The sequence below is a fragment of the Salmo trutta genome, chromosome 7 (genome assembly GCF_901001165.1).
Source record: "Salmo trutta chromosome 7, fSalTru1.1, whole genome shotgun sequence".
Taxonomy (NCBI): domain Eukaryota; kingdom Metazoa; phylum Chordata; class Actinopteri; order Salmoniformes; family Salmonidae; genus Salmo; species Salmo trutta.
Genome location: NC_042963.1, coordinates 29,511,798 through 29,531,487, shown reverse-complemented (window position 1 = coordinate 29,531,487; position 19,690 = coordinate 29,511,798). Strand labels below are relative to the sequence as shown.

Below are 19,690 nucleotides of genomic sequence, written 5' to 3'. Positions count from 1 at the left end.
AAATAACTCTCCGCTGAAAAGGACTTTTCTCTTTGCTTTATAGTGCATTAAACCCACGTATCAAAAGCTATATATACAGTGCATTCAGAAAGTATTCAAACCCCTTGACTTTTTCCAAAAAATGTTATGTTACAGCCTTGCTCTTAAATGGATTAAATTACATTTTTTCCTCATCAGTCTGCACACAATACCTCATAATTACAATGCGAAAACAGGTTTATAGAATTTTTTTCACATTTTATTTAAAATTAAAAACCAGATACCTTATTTACAAAAGTATTCACACCCTTTGCTATGAGACTCGAAATTGATCTTCGGTGCAGTTTCCTTTGAAAATCCTTGACGTTTCTACAACTTGATTGGAGTCCACCTGTGGTAAATTCTATTTATTGGACATGATTTGGAAAGGCACACGTGTCTATATAAGGTCAGAGCAAAAACCAAGCCATGAGGTTGAAGGAATTTTCCGTAGAGCTCCGAGACAGGATTGTGTCAAGGCACAGATCTGGGGAAGGGTACCAAAAAATGTATGCAGCATTGCAAGCCCCCAAGAACACAGTGGCCTCGCATCATTCTTAAGTGGAAGAAGTTTGGAACCACCAAGACTCTTCCTAGAGCTAGCCACCCGTCCAAACTGAGCAATCGGGGGAGGAGGGCCTTGGTCAGGGAGGTGACCAAGAACCCAACGGTCACTCTGACAGAGCTCTGGAGTTCCTCTGTGGAGAGGGGAGAACCTTCAAGAAGGACAATCTCTGCAGCACTCCACCAATCAGGCCTTCATGGTAGAGTGGCCAGAAGGAAGCCACTCCTCAGTAAAAGGCACATGACAGCCCACTTGGAGTTTGTCAAAAGGCACCTAAAGGACTCTCAGACCATGAGAAACCAAGATTGATCTCTTTGGCCTGAATGCCAAGCGTCACATCTGGAGGAAACTTGGCACCATCCCTACGGTGAAACGTGGTGGTGGCAGCATTATGCTCTAGTGATGTCTTTCAGCGGCAGGGACTGGGAGACTACCGTAATTTCCGGACTATAAGCCGCAACTTTTTTCCCACGCTTTGAACCTCGCGGCTTAAACAATGACACGGCTAATATATGGATTTTTCCCGCTTTCAATGTTTTTTGAAAGGAGATGACTTCAGTGGTTTCAGTGCACAGGAGGAGGAAGATGGTGACCAATGACTTTCTTGGTAGGCTAATGTTTACTGCTAATTTATTTTTTTTTGTTACAAGCCGTGTTTCGTTAAAGCTTATTTATTTTTGTTACAAGCCATGTTTCGTTAAAGCCTGTGTAAAGTTCATTTGTTTCAATGTACCGGTAGGCACCTGCGGCTTATTTATGTTCAAAATAATATTTTTTTTTACATTCAGTGGGTGCGGCTTATATACAGGTGCGCTCAATAGTCCAGAAATTACGGTAGTCAGGATTTAGGGAAAGACTATTTCGATCTTGTCTCATCGCTGCAACTCCCCAAATGGCTCGGGAGGCGAAGCTCGAGTTATGCGTCCTCCAAAGCATGACCCGCCAAACCGCGCTTCTTAACACCCGCCTGCTTAACCTGGAAGCCAGCCGCATCAATGTGTCGGAGGAAACCCCTTTCACCTGACGACCGAGGTCAGCCTGCAGGCGCCCGGCCCGCCACAAAGAGTCGCTAGAGCGTGATGAGCCAAGTAAAGCCCCCCTGCCAAACCATCCCTTAACCCGGACGGCGCTGGGCCAATTGTGTGCCGCCTATGGGACTCCCGATCACGGCCGGTTGTGATACAGCCCGGGATCGAACTAGGGTCCGTAGTGCGATGCAGTGCCTTACACCGCTATGCCACTCGGGAGCCCCGACTTACAGAGAAATCCTTGATGAAAACCTGCTCCAGAGCACTCAGGACCTCAGACTGGGGCGAAGGTTCACCTTCCAACAGGACAACGACCCTAAGCGCACAGCCAAGACAATGCAGGAGTGGCTTCGGGACAAGTCTCTGAATGTCCTTGTGTGGCCCAGCCAGAGCCCGGAATTGAACCAGATCGAACATCTCTGAAGAGACCATTGGCGCTGATGTGTGCGTACATGTAGGAGGTGTATAATGTAATCTGTATTCTGATCTGTGTTCACTCGCCCTGTGTGTCTGAATGAGTGACATGGTTATCATCTCAAGCAAGCAAATAACAATAGATCTCTCTCTCCCGCTCTCTCTTTCCCGCTCTCTTTGTCCTCCCTCCCCATCTCTCGCAATAATTTTTCTTCTCTCTCTCTGCCTCTTCCCCTCTGTCTCTCCCTTTCTCTTTCTCCCTTCGATTCCCTGTCCCTCTTCCTCGCTCTCTCACAGACTTCAGCAGTGATAGTGTTGGTCCGACCACTGTTTGCTGGGAGCCGCTGGGAGTCCATGGCTGCTGTGTGATTCATTACACTGTAAGTTGTCTCCCTTCACTCTTCCTCTGTGCTGTAATATGTGTATGTGTGTCTGCGGCAATAAGATCCATAGTCCTCCGTCTCTCCCTCTACCCTTACGTTAGCTATATAGTGAAGTGTTACATGGAGGACAAGTGTGGCCAGACAACCAAGATTTATTTTAGAATACTAGAACACTACTATAATATTCCTGCACTCTATGCCTTCAGGAAATGAGCAGTGTACTTACTCACCTCTGATGACAAATCTTAGTTTCTCAAGAAAATAAACAACCATTACAATCAGGACAAAATCACACCCCAGAAATTCCCGGCTTTTACATTTTTTTCCTACAATTGTTTGCCACCATGCTTGTTGTTTTGGTGATTTATCTCTTCGCCTTAATACCCTACAGCTAACAAACTGCTTGTCCATATGTCTCGGGCCCGTTTGCTGAAGACTGTAAAGAGCAGCCATGTGTGTTGCATCCAAGGCTGCTTTCTGCTCGGCTGTGTTTGTGCAGCACTCTGTACCTCTGCTTCTCTTGTCACAGATGTTACTGTTTGTCTGTGCCAGTAGGGAAACTTCCCTTTAGTTACTGTATTATCCCTGAATACCTTTCTCCCACGGCTGCCCTTCACATTTTGTGAATGACTGTAGCTGTGTCACACACACGCACGCACGCACGCACACACACGCATGCATGCACTCTCTCATATAAACACCAAACAGACACTCTCATATAAACACACACACACACACACATGCACTCTCTCATATAAACACCAAACAGACACTCTCATATAAACACACACACACGCGCACTCTCTCATATAAACACCAAACAGACACTCTCATATAAACACACACACACACACACACACCCACACACACACACATCCAAGAGCTCTGACATAACCAGAGAGTTGCAGTCAGCCTGGCAAGCTGAGAGGGTATGAGACGGGAGGTTGAATGTGAGCCCTCCTATCTGCTGTGCCTCCTACAGTCAGAGACATAAACTTGTCTCCTAGGTCTCGTGTCTAGGCCAGCTTCCCTCATTCCCTCAGATGGGACTGTGTGCTCCGCTTTTGTCTGGATAGGAGAGCAAAACGTTCCTGCTTTGTTTGGATTGTTTGGATTTCGCCTCCAGATGCAATGTGATTCCTCCCCAATGTCCGTAATCCAAAGAGCATAGAGTGTATTTCCATTGAAAATGCAAAGTCTCCAGTACAACAACCTGAGTTAGAAGGATTTGGAAATTGAAATGGAATCCACCTCACAACTCCATGGGTGATTTGTTCTCTAGAAGTAGGTGGGTAAATTATTGCATTATTAGTGCTTTGTAATGTAGAAGTAAAGTAAGTGGGTACGTTTCTTATGTTTTTTTCCCCCAGCAATGATGATATGAGGGAAGCTATAGTATAGTGGACGTCCAAATTTGCCCGCAGCCAAAACATGCTCCTCAAGACTGCCAAGTGTGAATTAACAGCCTGGGAATTAACATGTGAAACCTTAACTGCTAGCAAACTGCTCGTCTTGAGACGAGTGTGAAATATTTTAACGATACCTGTCTGGATACATTTCATACATGTGTTGTGACACGTAGATTATAATATGTGCAGAGAATGGGAAGCCTGCCAGGTCAAAGTGATACGCTGCTGTATACAGGATGTGTGAAGCTCTCTATTCAAATGTAAATGATCATATTTCAATGATTAACCCTCTGTGTTTTTGTTGCTTAATATAATAGTATTGCACTGGCACATCACAAAATGTAGCATACAACTTTGCTTATTATCATTTTGTAAAGTTGCACCCTCCTGAGTAAGCCCATTTGCTATGCATCAGGTCTGGTCCTTGACTAGTTGAATCAGGTGTGGGCTGGAACAAAAGCCTGTATACCCAGGAGGCTCCTGACCTAGCGTAGCTTTATGGCAGCCATAGCCAAAAGCCTGTATACCCTGGAGTCCCCTGACCTAGTGTAGCTTTATGGCAGCCAGAGCCAAAAGCCTGTATGCCCTGGAATCTCCTGACCTAGCGTAGCTTTATGGCAGCCAGAGCCATAGACAAAAGCCTGTATACCCTGGAGTCCCCTGACCTAGCGTAGCTTTATGGCAGCCAGAGCCAAAAGCCTGTATGCCCTGGAGTCTCCTGACCTAGCGTAGCTTTATGGCAGCCAGAGCCAAAAGCCTGTATACCCTGGAGTCCCCTGACCTAGCGTAGCTTTATGGCAGCCAGAGCCAAAAACCTGTATACCCTGGAGTCCCCTGACCTAGCGTAGCTTTATGGCAGCCAGAGCCATAGCCAAAAGCCTGTTTACCCTGGAGTCCCCTGACCTAGCGTAGCTTTATGGCAGCCAGAGCCATAGCCAAAAGCCTGTATACCCTGGAGTCCCCTGACCTAGTGTAGCTTTATGGCAGCCAGAGCCATAGCCAAAAGCCTGTATACCCTGGAGTCCCCTGACCTAGTGTAGCTTTATGGCAGCCAGAGCCATAGCCAAAGTGGTTAAGTCATTACTGAAATAACTCTGGGTCTGTACTGAAAAGAACAGTGGCCCATTATCCTCATCAGTATGGGTCTCGGCAGTGCCACAGGAAAGAGCTAAATTTCACCCATCTCGGCTCCTCTCTGCCTCTCATGCCTTATTTGAGTTGTTACTGACTACTTGCTTTCCATCCTGCCATTAAAACATGAAACTCCTATAGTGAAATGTAATCATCCCCCCCCCCCCCCCCCTGCTGGCATTAAGGGCCCGGGCTGAAATCGGTAGTGTAAACTTGACATTTTGAATGTCAAGTTCTGGGAGAAAATATAGCACATACTTAGTTAGGCTCAAGGTTAGAAATGACACTTTTTGCACACCACTGTGAAATGTGTCCTTGGACTCTATTCGTCAGTGAGTGTTTTTAGACCTAAAGCTAAAATTCACTCTGATCCTGGCCTCGTTTCCCATAGCCTTTTGTAAAAGGTAGACTCAGCAATATGACAGTCAGTCTTTGATTCTCTTCTTCTCCTTACATTCCATAGAACTGTGTTAACTTTATGTGCACGTTGACGTAGGGTATAAATGTTAATCCTGAGACAAAATACATATTATCCCAGGTAAACCCGTATTTCCCACCAAAACCAGAAGCATATAAAACGATGGGACAGAATCATTCTTAAAGCCAATTTATGCTTGATCCGAAAATATGTTTGGAGGCTCCATATGGAGGGTGTGACGCATTTGTGGAGCACCTGGAGGCACGCAGAGGCCAAATTTAAGGGTCTCTTTTCCAAGCTTAAAATTATAAACATTCAACATTGGCCAAGCTGTCAGTCCAGCATGACTTCTGCCGCGCTCAAAACAACTAGAAACTCGGAACTGGGAAATCTTAGACTTCGGTGGGTTCAAGACAACTGGGAAGTCTGGGGGGGGAAAAAACGAGCTCCGACTGGGGAAAATACATTTTGAACGGTCATCCAATTAGGAATTGCAAGTCGGGAACTTGGGCCTCTTTCTAGAGCTCCGACCTGAAGATCACTGGCATCATCATGATTCAACTTTGTTTTTTTCAGAGTTCCCAGTTGTCTTTAAAGCACCATAAATCAACCTTACCTTTATTCAACTAGGCAAGTCAATTTTCCCCTCATAATTTAGCCTACTGTTCTGACTTAGTGGTGCACATGTAGCCTATAGCCAGTATTAGAGAAATATAATCATTGAATATTGTAAGCGCTTTGCTTGTCTGCTTATATTCTCCCTTTATTTATCCTACAGTTCTGACTTGGTGTACTCTAAGAACGGCCCATGTTCTGAATTATTTTGCAGTACATTTCACAAGGGCCTCCCGAGTGTTGCAGCTGTCTAAGGCACTGCATCGCAGTGCTAGAGGCGTCACTACAGACCCGGGTTCAATCCCGGGCTGTATTTCAACCGGCCGTGATCGGGAGTCGAATAGGGCGGCACACAATTGGCCCAGCGTCGTCCGGGTTAGGGGAGGGTTTGGCCGGGGTAGGCCGTTATTGTAAATAAGAATTTGTCTTAACTGACTTGCCTAGTTAAAGCTAGATTAAATACAAACTTTAAAAAGTGCTGAACAAATAGTTATATTGACTACTTTCGTCCTAGTTTTCTTCTTATCTGCTCGTCATTCCCTTATGCCACAGTTGTACATCTCAATTGTCAGTAGAAACCACATTTGTTTAAGCAAGTCAGTCATATCAGCTATGTTTTTTTTAAAGGCAGTAAATGAGGCTGAATGAACTGTTTCGCTGCCAGACAAGGCTCTGCTGATAGCCAGGTGTAGCAGTCGTAAGGTGTTGGGACAGCTGTTGGGACTCTGCTGTTGGGACAGCGTTATGTAGGCCCTAACAGTTTGTGGGCACCATCTGTCACCACTATAGTGCAATGAATGTCTTGTTTTGTGTAGTGGCTTTGCTGGCATGCATCCCCCAAATGTTTTTGTTTTGCCCCACCAAGATTTACATGCTAAAATCACCACTGTCCCCACCACCTTGTGTTTCCATCTCCTTTATTCCTTTCTTGAGCACGCTGACAGGCTGTCAACAGTTTAGTGAAATATGTTTTGTTGCGTAAACATGTTACTATCAATGTTCCCGACTAGATTTCACTTGGTTTCCCAAATGAAGAACTGGGTAGCTGCAGGAACAAGGTTGGAGATCCCATGGCATACATAGTTTGGGTGAAATAAGTGTTCTTATATTTATTCCTTAGCTACTCATATCATCCATTTTAGAATAAGGCAGTAACATAACAAAATGTGGAAAAAGTCAAAGGGTCTGAATACTTTCAGACTGCACTGCATGATTTGACTTCAATGACATTCTAAGGTTTGTATCGTTCACAACTGAAGTTGCCAAAAAACGGAGCACTTTTACGCTCAACATTTGCCACTTCATATGCGCACTCGCTCCTATAATGGGAAAAATATCCTTTCTATTTCATTCAGCTGAGTTCAATTATATTATTCTTACTATAAATCATATAAAATATATATATATATATATATATATATATATATATATATATATATATATATATATATATATATATATATATATATATATATGGAAGTCGGAAGTTTACATACACTTAGGTTGGAGTCATTAAAACTTGTTTTTCAACCACTCCACAAATTTCTTGTTAACAAACTATAGTTTTGGCAAGTCGGTTAGGACATCTATTTTGTGCATGACACAAGTCATTTTTCCAACAGTTGTTTACAGACAGATTATTTCACTTCTAATTCACTGTATCACAATTCCAGTGGGTCAGACGTTTACATACACTAAGTTGACTGTGCCTTTTAAATAGCTTGGAGAATTCCAGAAAATGATGTCATGGCTTTAGAAGCTTGTGACATAATTTGGGTCAATTGGAGGTTTACCTGTGGATGTATTTCAAGGCCTACCTTCAAACTCATTTCCTCTTTGCTTGACATCCTGGGAAAATCAAAAGAAATTAGCCAAGACCTCAGAAAATAAATTGTAGAACTCCACAAGTCTGGTTCATCCTTGGCAGCAATTTCCAAATGCCTGAAGGTACCACATTCATCTGTACAAATAATAGTACGCAGGTATAAACACCATGGGACCACACAGCCATCACACAGCTCAGGAAGGGACTCGTTCTGTCTCCTAGAGATGAACGTACTTTGGTGCAAAAAGTGCAAATCAATCCCAGAACAACAGCAAAGGACCTTGTGAAGATGCTGGAGGAAACAGGTACAAAAGTATCTATATCCACAGTAAAACGAGTCCTATATCGACATAACCTGAAAGACCGCTCAGCAAGGAAGAAGCCACTGCTCCAAAACCGCCATAAAAAAGCCTGACTACTGTTTTCAACTGCACATGGGGACAAAGATCAGACTTTTTGGAGAAAATGTCCTCTGGTCTGATGAAACAAAAATAGAACTGTTTGGCCATAATGACCATTATGTTTGGAGGAAAAAGGGGGAGGATTTGAAGACGAAGAACACCATCCCAACTATGAAGCACGGGGGTGGTAGCGTCATGTTGTGGGGGTGCTTTGCTGCAGGAGGGACTGGTGCACTTCACAAACTAGGTGGCATCATGAGACAGAAACATTATGTGGATATATTGATGCAACATCTCAAGACATCAGTCAGGAAGTTAAAGCTTGGTCGCAAATGGGTCTTCCAAATGGACAATGACCCCAAGCACACTTCCAAAGTTGTTGCAAAATGGCTTAAGGACAACAATGTCAAGGTATTGGAGTGGCCATCACAAAGCCCTGACTTCAATCCTGTAGAAAATGTGTGGGTAGAACTGAAAAATTGTGTGAGAGCTAGGAGGCTGACAATCCTCACTCAGTTACACCAGCTCTGTCAGGAGGAATGGGCCAAAATTCACCCAACTTATTGTGGGAAGCTTGTGGAAGGCTACCTGAAACGTTTGACTGAAGTTAAAACATTTAAAGGCAATGCTACCAAATACTAATTGGCTGTATGTAAACTTCTGACCCACTGGGAATGTGGTGAAAGAAATTAAAGCTGAAATAAACCATCTCTACTATTATTCTGACATTTCACATTCTTAAAATAAAGTGGTGATCCTAACTGACCTGAAACAGGGAATCTTTACTAGGATTAAATGCCAGGAATTGTGAAAAACTGAGTTTAAATGTATTTGGCTAAGGTGTATGTAAACTTCTGAATTCAACTGTATAAGCATACTGTATCTTGTCAGCTAAATGAACAACCCTACATACAGCCTTTGCCATGGACCGTAGCCAGATAACATAGGCCTACAGTATACCAACTCATATTCTGTTCACCTGAAATACATTTTGTCGAGCGGGGCCCGACGGCAGAACATTTTAAATATGTCTGGATTCGAGCTTTGATTGGTACTGTTTGACAATTCAAGGCTGAGCCAGATGAGCCCTACATTAAAGACATGTTATGAGCCAAAGCCCAAAAATGCACCAACGATTGTTCTGTCATCCAATACATATTATAGGCTTTACCATATATTACACACAACAGAAAATCATAAAAGCCCATAGATCTATGCTCTCTTGGGTAAATAAATGGAACAAGCTCCAGTTGTCTTTTTGTGTGGACTATTTCTGCACTGCATTATAGTATACTGTATTAGGCCTATATGGACTGAAATTATGCACCTCTTTCAAACCATGATGCTGGGAGAGACATGTGGCCTACAAACTTACAAATCTAGGCTAGCTAATTTGGTTTTAATTTAGAAAAATAGGGCCTATTTTACATTTTTAGAATTAGTATGCTGAAGTCCGTTACCTTTAATAATATTTCCCCACGTTTGGCGTATTACGTCTAATCTCAATTGTTGCTTCATTCCTTCCTCTCGCTCAACAGTTAAATGAAATATGTTTTGTTGTCCATACCTTCATTATTGTAATGACATGCTTAAATAATAGACTAGAATAACATGTAGATCGCTTTCTTTTCTCTTCACGAGGTTTGAATGGTTATGGGTCGGATTAATAAATGACTGCTATAGCCAATAGCCATTGAACGTTCTCTCTTCTTTCAAACTCCCTGCGATTTCTGGGTCTGGGGTGACTTTTTTAAATGACATTCTACTGCAAAATGAATTAAAATTAAATTATGCTGACACCATCTAACATATAATTTCCCCCCCCAGAAATGAGCGCAATAACACATTGGTCAAATTATTTGTCAAAAATATTTTAACATATTGGACAATACGTATTTCATTTAACTGTGTACATAATGTTGCTGCTACCGTCTCTTATGACCGTAAATAACTTCTAGACATCAGAACAGCAATTACTCACCGCGGACGTTGAGAAACTTTTTCCTTTAATGAGTCCGACGAGAAGGATTTCCTGCTTTCGCTGGAACAGGCCCAGATCCCCACCTTTTGCGTGAAGAAAAGACGCAGGAAAAGGGGCTGCAGATCGGGCAGCCTTTTGAGAATCCGTAGGCGAGCGAGTAAACTCCCACTGCCATCCGTTGTTCTTGCTAATGTGCAATCATTGGAAAATAAAGTTGATGACCTACGATTTAAGATTATCCTACCAACGGGACATTAAAAACTAACATCTTATGTTTCACCGAGACGTAGCTGAACAACAATACGGACAATATAGAGCTAGCGGGGTTTTCCATGCACCGGCAGAACAGAGACGCTACCTCTGGTAAGACGAGGGGTGGGTGGGGGGTCTATTTGTCAATAACAGCTGGTGTGCAATGTCTAATATTAAATAAATCTCAAGGTATTGCTCGCCTGAGGTAGAGTACCTTATGATAAGCTGTAGACCACACTATATACCAAGAGAGTTCTCATCTATATTATTCGGAGTCATCTATTTAGCACCACAGAACGAAGCTGGCACTAAGACCGCTCTCAACCAACTCTATAAGGCCATAAGCAAAGAAGAAAATGTTCACCCAGAAGCGGTGCTCCTAGTGGCCGGGGACTTTAATGCAGGCAAACTGAATCTGTTTTTCCAAATTTTTTACCAGCATATCAAATGTGCAACCAGAGAAAAAGAATCCTAGACCACCTTTACTCCACACACAGAGATGCATACAAAGCTCTCCCCCACCCTCCATTTGGCAAATCTGACAATAATTATATCCCCCTGATTCCTGCTTACAAGCAGAAACTAAAGCAGGAAGTACCAGTGACTCGCTCAATATGGAAGTGGTCAGATGACGCGGATGCTACAATACAGGACCGTTTTGCTAGCGCAGACTGGAATATGTTATGGGATTCATCCAATGGCATTGAGGAGTACACCACCTCAGTCATCGCCTTCATCAATAAGTGCATTGACGACGTCGTCCCCAGAGTGACTGTATGTACATATCCCAACCAGAAGCCATGGATTACAGGCAACATCCGCATCGAGCTAAAGGCTAGAGCTGCCGCTTTCAAGGATTGGGACACTAACCCGGATGCTGATAAAAAAAACCCTGCTATGCCCTCAGATGAACCATCAAACAAGCAAAGCGTCAATACAGGATTAAGATTGAATCCTACTACACCGGCTCTGACGCTCGTTGGATGTGGCAGGGCTTGAAAACTATTACGGACTACAAAGGGAAACCCAGACACGAGCTGCCCAGTGACACGAGCCTACCAGATGAGCTAAATGCCTTTTATGCTCACTTCGAGGCAAGCAACACTGAAGCATGCACGAGAGCACCAGATGTTCTGGATGACTGTGTGATAATGCTCTCGGTAGCCGATGTGAACAAAATCTTTAAACAGGTCAACATTCACAAAGCCGCTGGGCCAGACAGGATTACCAGGATGTGTACTCAAAGTATGCACGGACCAACAGTCAAGTGTCTTCACTGACATTTTCAACCTCTCCCTGACCGAGTCTAATACCTACATGTTTCAAGCAGACCACCATAGTCCCTGTGCCCAAGGAAGCAAAGGTAACCTGCCTAAATTTTTACCGCCCCATGAGAATTTTTTTAAATTTAATACATTTTAGAATAAGGCTGCAACGTAATAAAATGTGGAAAAAGTTGAGGGGTCTGAATACTTTCCAAATGCACTGTATACTACTGTGCGGTTGACTGATCTTTCTATTCATTAATAATTTTGTTTGCAAAGGAAAAGTAAATGTCGACTGTTTTAGCATCTTCAATGTACACCTCGACAGAAACATTTGTTCATGTCCCATATGCTTTCGGCGTGGTGACAATTTTGTCTCTCAAAGTTCACACACACCAGTAAGTACATACATGCGCACATATACATACATACATACATACATACATACATACATACATACATACATACACACACACACTTGCGCTTGTGCTTTTTGCCCTTGGTTCTGAAAACTGAAGCCTGGTGTCAGTGAAGATCTCTCAGGGTGTCATCTTAAGGACACAACTAGAGCCACTCTGAAAGCCTCTGTTGACATATGTTGCTATTGGAGAGGTATTCAGCGCTGGTTAAGAAAGACAGTTCATGTGGAGGTCTTGCCCTTCATTGTGCATAAAACTCAAAGTTCTTGGAGACTATAAAAATATGTGGATGTTTTTATGCGTTCTGGAAACACTGGGTGGTTTGGGGGTCTCCCTGGTTTATATGTTGTAGTTGTGCTCAGTGGATTAAGAATTTAAAGGGAAAGGTGTTTGAGTGAGTCATGAGGACTGAACTTGAAGAAATGTGCCTGAATATTTCAGTCATTTTTTTCTTCCCCTTACTTGTTCTTGGTACTGATGTTACTCATTTTCCGTTGAAGTATTTACGTGTCTGTTTGTTTACAGAAAAATGTGTGTGCTTTGAATTTGTGTGTGTGTGTGTGTGTGTGTGTGTAAGCTTGTGTGTAAGCTTGTTTGTGCATGTGTTGATCTGAGTGTACTACACCCACACATCTCTCAGTGCTGCCTGTTCTCTGTCTGCTCTCTGACTGCCGGTTGGTGGGTGCCCCCGGGGCAGCATGCATCTTCCCCCAGGGACTCTGCTGAGTCTTTCCCATGCTATAACTCCCAGACCTTCCGCAACAGCACACAGCCCTGGAATGCACTTTCTTTCCTTCTCTCTCGCTCTCGGCAAGACAAAATGCCTCAGAATTTGAAGAATGCAGGGCTGCTCTGTTTCTCATTGAGTGGCAGAGAGGCCAGGGGGAGAGGGGAGGAAAACAGGCCTAGGAGGCTCATTAACCCTTCCAGGGGTACGGACCGTACCCAAAAAACAATATGTTACCTCAAATTGTTTGTACTTTAGTGGGAACATTTGAAGAAAGTTAATATGTCAAGTTTTCAGAAAGTTCCCTGAACATTTGGGACTACGTTGGAACGTTACTTAATGTTGTAGGAGCGTTTATTTACTTATTTGTATTGTATGGATGGATGACAAACAAAAGGAAACAATAGAAATATGAGTGTTTGTGATTCTGTGTATCTCTAAGCACGTCTCCATCCAACCATTTCATGTGGATGAATAACCTGACACATGAAAGAAGGCATGACCAAGCTAATGGAAACATGAAATTCCGGTACAATTTTTTAAAATGCCGACAGACAATTTGTTTGCTCGACATGGTTGGATCTTTTTGTGTCGGTAAAATGTATGAAATAAGTTATGAAATGAGTTATGAACTTCACAGGGTGGTAAATGTGCAAGGTGATGATCATGATACTCTTTTCCATGATTGATGCTTGGCTGATGTTTGACAAATACAAATAATATCGCTCTTCTCCATAATAATCTCGTAATGGAGGTAGCCTACCCCCACTGTATCTGCAAGATGTTGGCTAGAGTGCGTGTGCCAAGACCAGAGTGGGAACATCTGCTAAGTAACGCAGCAGTTTTTGTGACAAAACCATAAGTAGAATTGAAAATGAGATGGAAACGCATTTAACTTGTATTTTTCATTCAGTACATTGGAATTTAACGGTCAGTCATTTTTATGTGCATTACGTCATCACGCACAGGCTATTATCCGCATAATGTCAGTTTGATGGAAACAAATCTCTGGTTGCAAAATGTGCATATTGTTTTATGCAGATTTTAGAATATTTGCATGAAAATCTGTTGCAAATTGGAAACCTAGCTACTGGCTGTTTATTTTTGCCACAGCAAGCCTTGTGTTGAATCCCCTCAGCATCTTGCATTGTAAATCTGTTTAGAGAAAATCCAGCGTGAATAAGCACTCTCTGGGAACACATCTGAAAAACCTCACAGTGTTCCTGCTCCAAAGTGTCCACACAGTGACAAAAATGAAGCTTTCCACCGCAAATGTCTTTTGTAAGACAAGCAGCAGTGCTACATGCTGATTGTCCTTCAGTTTACGGTATTGTATTAGACCAACACGGATTTGGTTAGGTAGTACACACACACACACACACAAAAACACACACACACACACACACACACACACACACACAGAGAGATAGAGAGAACCGGCCAGCCCTTCACTATAGTACATCACACTGGACACAATCTATTATAGCACTTAATGTTGTGGATCATCAATAATATGCGTTATTGCCCAGCAAGCCAATAAAGATTATATGGTGGGACATTTAGTGCTGTGATGCATCGATTGAGGAGTTAAGCCTGGCACTTTTATCTCAGCCCTATAGACTACTGAGGAGTTCTCAGTACATCCAGGCACCCTCTGTCTGTGGTCAGTAGTGTTCAATGTGGAACAGTTCTCATTTACAACTGCAACCTGGCCAAGATAAAGCAAAGCAGTGCGACCAAAAACAACAACACAGAGTTACACATGGAGTAAAACAAACATACAGTCAATAACACAATAGAAAAGTCTATGTACAGTGTGTGCTTAGCAGATAAGAAAAGACTATCAGTATTTACCTGGCTAAAAGAGACGGAATATAATATCTATTGTTAAAAGGAAACTCATTCAACAATTTTAGATGAAGTTGGGGGGGAATATATTTCTTCTTTGGGCAAAGAAATTCAGAAGGGGTGATATTAATTAACAGTAAGTTTGATCCGAATGTGCATATTGTCAAAACAGATCAAGGTAGATGGGTGATTTTAAATGTGTTATTGGACCATAAACAGATATGGCTCATTAACCTATATGGTCTAAATAATGTTAACCCACGCTTATTTGAAAATATATATAATAATTGATCAACCCTACTAGCAATACAATAATCTATTATTATGGTGGGAGATTATAAAATGGTTTAAATATTTCGGTGGACCATAAAGGAAATAACACTACAAACTATCACCCTCATGCACTTAAGGAAATCACAAATGTCATGGATATATTGGAACTAGTGGATATGTGGAGGCTTAAATACCCTGACCTAGTGAGATAGCCATGGCAGAGGCTCAATCAAGCTAGTTGTCTTGATTACTTTCTTATGTCATTCTCTCTGGCACCAAAAGTTTAAAAAGTGTTTATAGGGGACAGAATGTAGTCGGACCATCACATAATTGGCATATATATATTACTCTTACAGAATTTCCACGTGGGCATGGATATTGGAAATTGTATCAAAGCTTATATTGGATTGATTACTTGTTTTTAACTAGGACAGAAGAATTTGTAACTGACTTTTTCAGACATACGTTCAGCAGATCCCCTTATTGTATGGGACACTTAAATGTGCCATGCTATTGAGTACTCATCTCTAAAACGAAAGCAATTTAGGTCAAAAGTGTCCATATGAACAAAGGAAATGGAAGGACTAACAGTACAGATAGCAATAAAACAATTACCATAGAGCCTCAGAATAAGTTAGAAGAAAAACAAAAAGAAATGGATGCACTTTTTCAAGAAAGATTAAGTGTAATATATTATACAAATAAAGTGAACTGGATGGAATGTGGGGAAAAATGCACCAAATTATTTTTAATCTTAAACATATGTTTTCGTTTTAGTCTCCATCTCCACTAACCTAAGCTAATTGTATACATTATTTTCTATTAAAAATGTAAAATTAACAGCTGTACAGAGACTCATGTGAAGGCCAAATTACAGAGGAGGAACATCTTGATGCAATTAAAGCCTTTAAGTCCGGGAACTCCAGGACTGGATGGCATACCGGTGGAAGTAGACCAAACCTTTTTTGATATTTTCAGAGGATCGTTGTTTGCATGTTTTAACCACTCCTATTTAAATGGTAGATTATCAGAAGGTCTGATTTCATTATTACTGAAACAGGATACAAGTGGTAAATATAAAGATCCAGTCAATGTAAAAAATTGGAGGCCTCTTATGCTTCAGTGTTGTGATAACAAATTTGAGCAAAATGCTTATCGCATATAATTAAAAATGTATTGTCGGATATTATTCATCCTAATCAGACAGGTTTTTACATGGAAGATACATTGGAGATAATATAAGACAAGTACTGGAAACAATAGAACACTATGAAAAATCTGGGAAACCAGGCTAGGTATTCATAGCTGACTTTGAAAAGGCCTTTGATAAAGTACGACTAGAGTTTATATATAAATGCCTGGATATTTCAATGTTGGATAATCTCTTATAAAATGGCTTAAAGTTATGTATAGTAAATAATGGCTCATCTCAGAAAATGTTGAACTGTCAAGAGGAGTAAAACAAGGTTGTCCACTACTGGCATATCTATTTATTATTGCTATCGAAATAGAAGCTGTTAAAATCAGATCCAACAACAATATTAAGGGGTTAGACATCCAGGGCTTAAAATCCAAGGTGTCATTGTACACTGATGATTCATGTTCTCTTTTAAATCCACAATTTGGATCCCTCCACAGCCTCATAGAGGATCTATATACTTTTACTAACCTTTCTGGATTAAAACCAAATGATATTACGTATTGGATCACTAAAAAATACAACTTTTTCATTACCTTGTAGTTAACCAATAAAATTGTCTGACAGGGATGTGGACATACTATCCCGAAAGATAGAAATTCTCACTCATAAATGTTCATAGGAGTTAGCAAAAATAGATTAGATCTTCCTACCATGGAAAGGAAAAGAACTGTATATTTGTGGAAAAATCACCCTGATTAACTCTTTAGTCATAGCCCAGTTTACCCATTTGCTTATCGTCTTGCCTACACCAAGCGACCTGTTTTATTTTATTATATGAGCAAAAAATATTCCGTTTTAATTGGTATGGCAGGCCAGACAAAAATAAAATGGACTATTTATATAATTAATATGAATTTGGAGGGAAGAAATTATGAAATATTAAAGCATTAGACCTCTCACTAAAGGCATCAGTCATACAAAAGTTATACTTAAATCCAAACTGGTTCTCTAGCCAATTAGTAAGAATGTCTCAACCCATGTTCAAGAATGGCCTTTTTCCTGTTATTTAGATTACAATTGCTCACTTTCAGTGAAAATGAAATCATCTCCAAAATATTTTTAAAACAAGCCATAGAGAGATGGTTGCAATTTCAGTTTAATACACAAGAAAACAAAAAATACAACAAATATTTTGGTTAAACTCAAATATACTAATTGATAAACTATTATTTTTCGATAAAATACATTTAAAATACATTTAAAAAAAGGTAATCTTTGTAAATTATATCATAAATAGGACTGGTGGAGTTATGTCAGACATGCAACTAACACAGACATATGGAAATGTCTGCTCTACTCGGAATTACACAACCAATTAATTGCAGCATTACCGCAAAAATGGAAGAGGCAAGTGCATTAAAGGCCAAAATTGTTTAAAGAAAATAAAAAAAATATACCAGTTTCATTTAGGGACCAAAAAAATGACAGTTGTGCCATAAAGATTGCAAAATAGTTGGGAGAGATTTTCAATGTATCTATTCCATGGCATATGGTTTATGAACTCATACGAAAAACATATTTTTCAATTAAAATTATTATACGTATATATGGGGATACAACATTCCCAGCTCTGCAGATTTTGCTGCGAAGAGACAGTCATTAGATAATTTATTTTGCTACTGTCCATATGTAGCTTGTTTTTGGTCACAGGTCCAGGAATGGCTGAAGAATTGCAACATTTACCAGGAGTTAACGCTGCAGATAGCAGTACTGGGTGATCTGAAAAGTCATAGTCAATCGAGCAAAAATATATCGTAATACTTTTAGCAAAAAAATTTAACTTTAATCTACAATCTGTAGAAACTATGAGAATGGAAATGTTCAGACCTTTTGTGAAGCATCACAGCACAGTTGAAAAATATATGGCAAATAGAAATCCAATATGGATGGTGTTAAGAGATAGATGTGAGAAGTTGAATGGAGCTGAAGGGTGGGACTAATAACAAGATAACAAATGTAAAATATACTGTGTCTGTAAAATGTGTATAGGTTTAGAACTTTTGTGAAACAGCACAGTTCAAAATATATGGAAAATAGAAATCAAACTGGATGGACATCAGAAAAAGATGGGAGAGGTTGAGGGTAGATTTAACTATTTTAAAATAGATTGTGTCTGTAAAATGTATATAGTGTGCATAAGCTGGAAGTAGAAGCCTAAGTGTTGTTGTTCCTTAGTTTACTCCAATTAGGGGAGGGATGGTAGGGTTAGTGATTTTTTTTTTTTAAATGCTTCACAGATCTTGAATCATTTTTAAAATAATATTGTGCAAATATTGTACAATCCAGGTGTGGAAAACTCTTGGAGACTTGCCCAGAAAGACTCACAGCTGTAATTGCTGCCAAAGGGGATTCTAACATGGCATTCATACCCCTTGACTTATTCCACATTTTGTTGCATTACAGCCTGAATTCAAAATGAATTAAATATAATTTCTCACCCATCTACACACAATACCCAATAATGACAAAGTGAAAACATGTTTTTAGAAATGTTTGCACATTTATTGAAAATGAAATACAGAAATATCTAATTTACATAAATATTCACCCCCCCGAGTCAATACTTTGTAGAAGCACCTTTCATGGCGATTACAGCTTTGAGTCTTCTTGGGTATGTCTGTATCAGCTTTGCACATTTGGATTTTCTCCCATCCATCCTGGCAGATTTTCTCAAGCTCTGTTAAGTTAGATGGGGAGTGGCGGTTAACAACAATGTTCAGGTATTTTCACAGATTGGTTGTGCTACTCAAGAACTTTCATATTGTTGTTCTGAAGCCATTCCAGCTTTGCTTTGACTGTATGCCTGGGGTCATTGTCCTGTTTGAATGTAAATCTTTGCCATAGCCTAAGGTTGTTTGGACTCTGAAGCAGGTTCTCATCGAGAATTTGCCTGTTTTTGGCTCCATTTATTGTTCACTCTATCCTTGCCAGTCTCCAAGTCGCTTCCGCTGAAAAGCATCCCATAGCATGTTGCTGCCACCACCATGCTTCCCAGTAGGGATGGTGCTAGACTGGTGGTGAGTTGTGCCTGGTTCTCCCAAGGCATGTGCTTTGCATTCAGGCCAAGGAGTAACATGTTTGTCTCATGTCTTTTGCCTTATTGTCTCAGTCTTTCACATGCCTTTTTGCAAACTCCAGGCTTGCTGTCATGTGCCTTTTTCTGAGGAGTGGCTTCCATCTGGGCACTTTCCCATAAAGCTCAGATTGGTGAAGTGCTGTAGAGACTGTTGTCCTTCTGGCAGGTTCTCCCATCTCAACCAAGGAACTCTGTAGTTCTGTCAGAGTTCAGAGTGCTCATTGGGTTCTTGGTCACCTCCCTGACCAAGGTCCTTCTTGCCCGGTTGCTCAGTTTGGTCAGACGGCCAGCTATAGGCAGAGACTGGGTAGTTCCATATTTTGTTCAATTTCCCAATGATGGAGACCACTGTGATCTTTGAAACTTTAAACACTCTACAAATGGTTTTATACCCTTCCCCAGATATATGCCTCATCACAATTTGATTCTGGAGATATAAGG

The 19,690-nt window shown here is 41.0% G+C and overlaps 1 protein-coding gene across 6 annotated transcripts in view; it reads left to right on the top strand.

Annotated features, from left to right (window-relative positions):
- peak1 (pseudopodium-enriched atypical kinase 1) overlaps window positions 1–19,690 on the top strand; it is a 288,619-nt gene that overhangs the window by 149,926 nt on the left and 119,003 nt on the right. For all 6 annotated transcript variants that reach the window (XM_029758531.1, XM_029758529.1, XM_029758530.1 and 3 more), the window contains one exon: window positions 2,323–2,405. The gene's annotated coding sequence lies outside the window, so the exon portion shown is untranslated. The remainder of the gene's footprint in view (window positions 1–2,322; window positions 2,406–19,690) is intronic.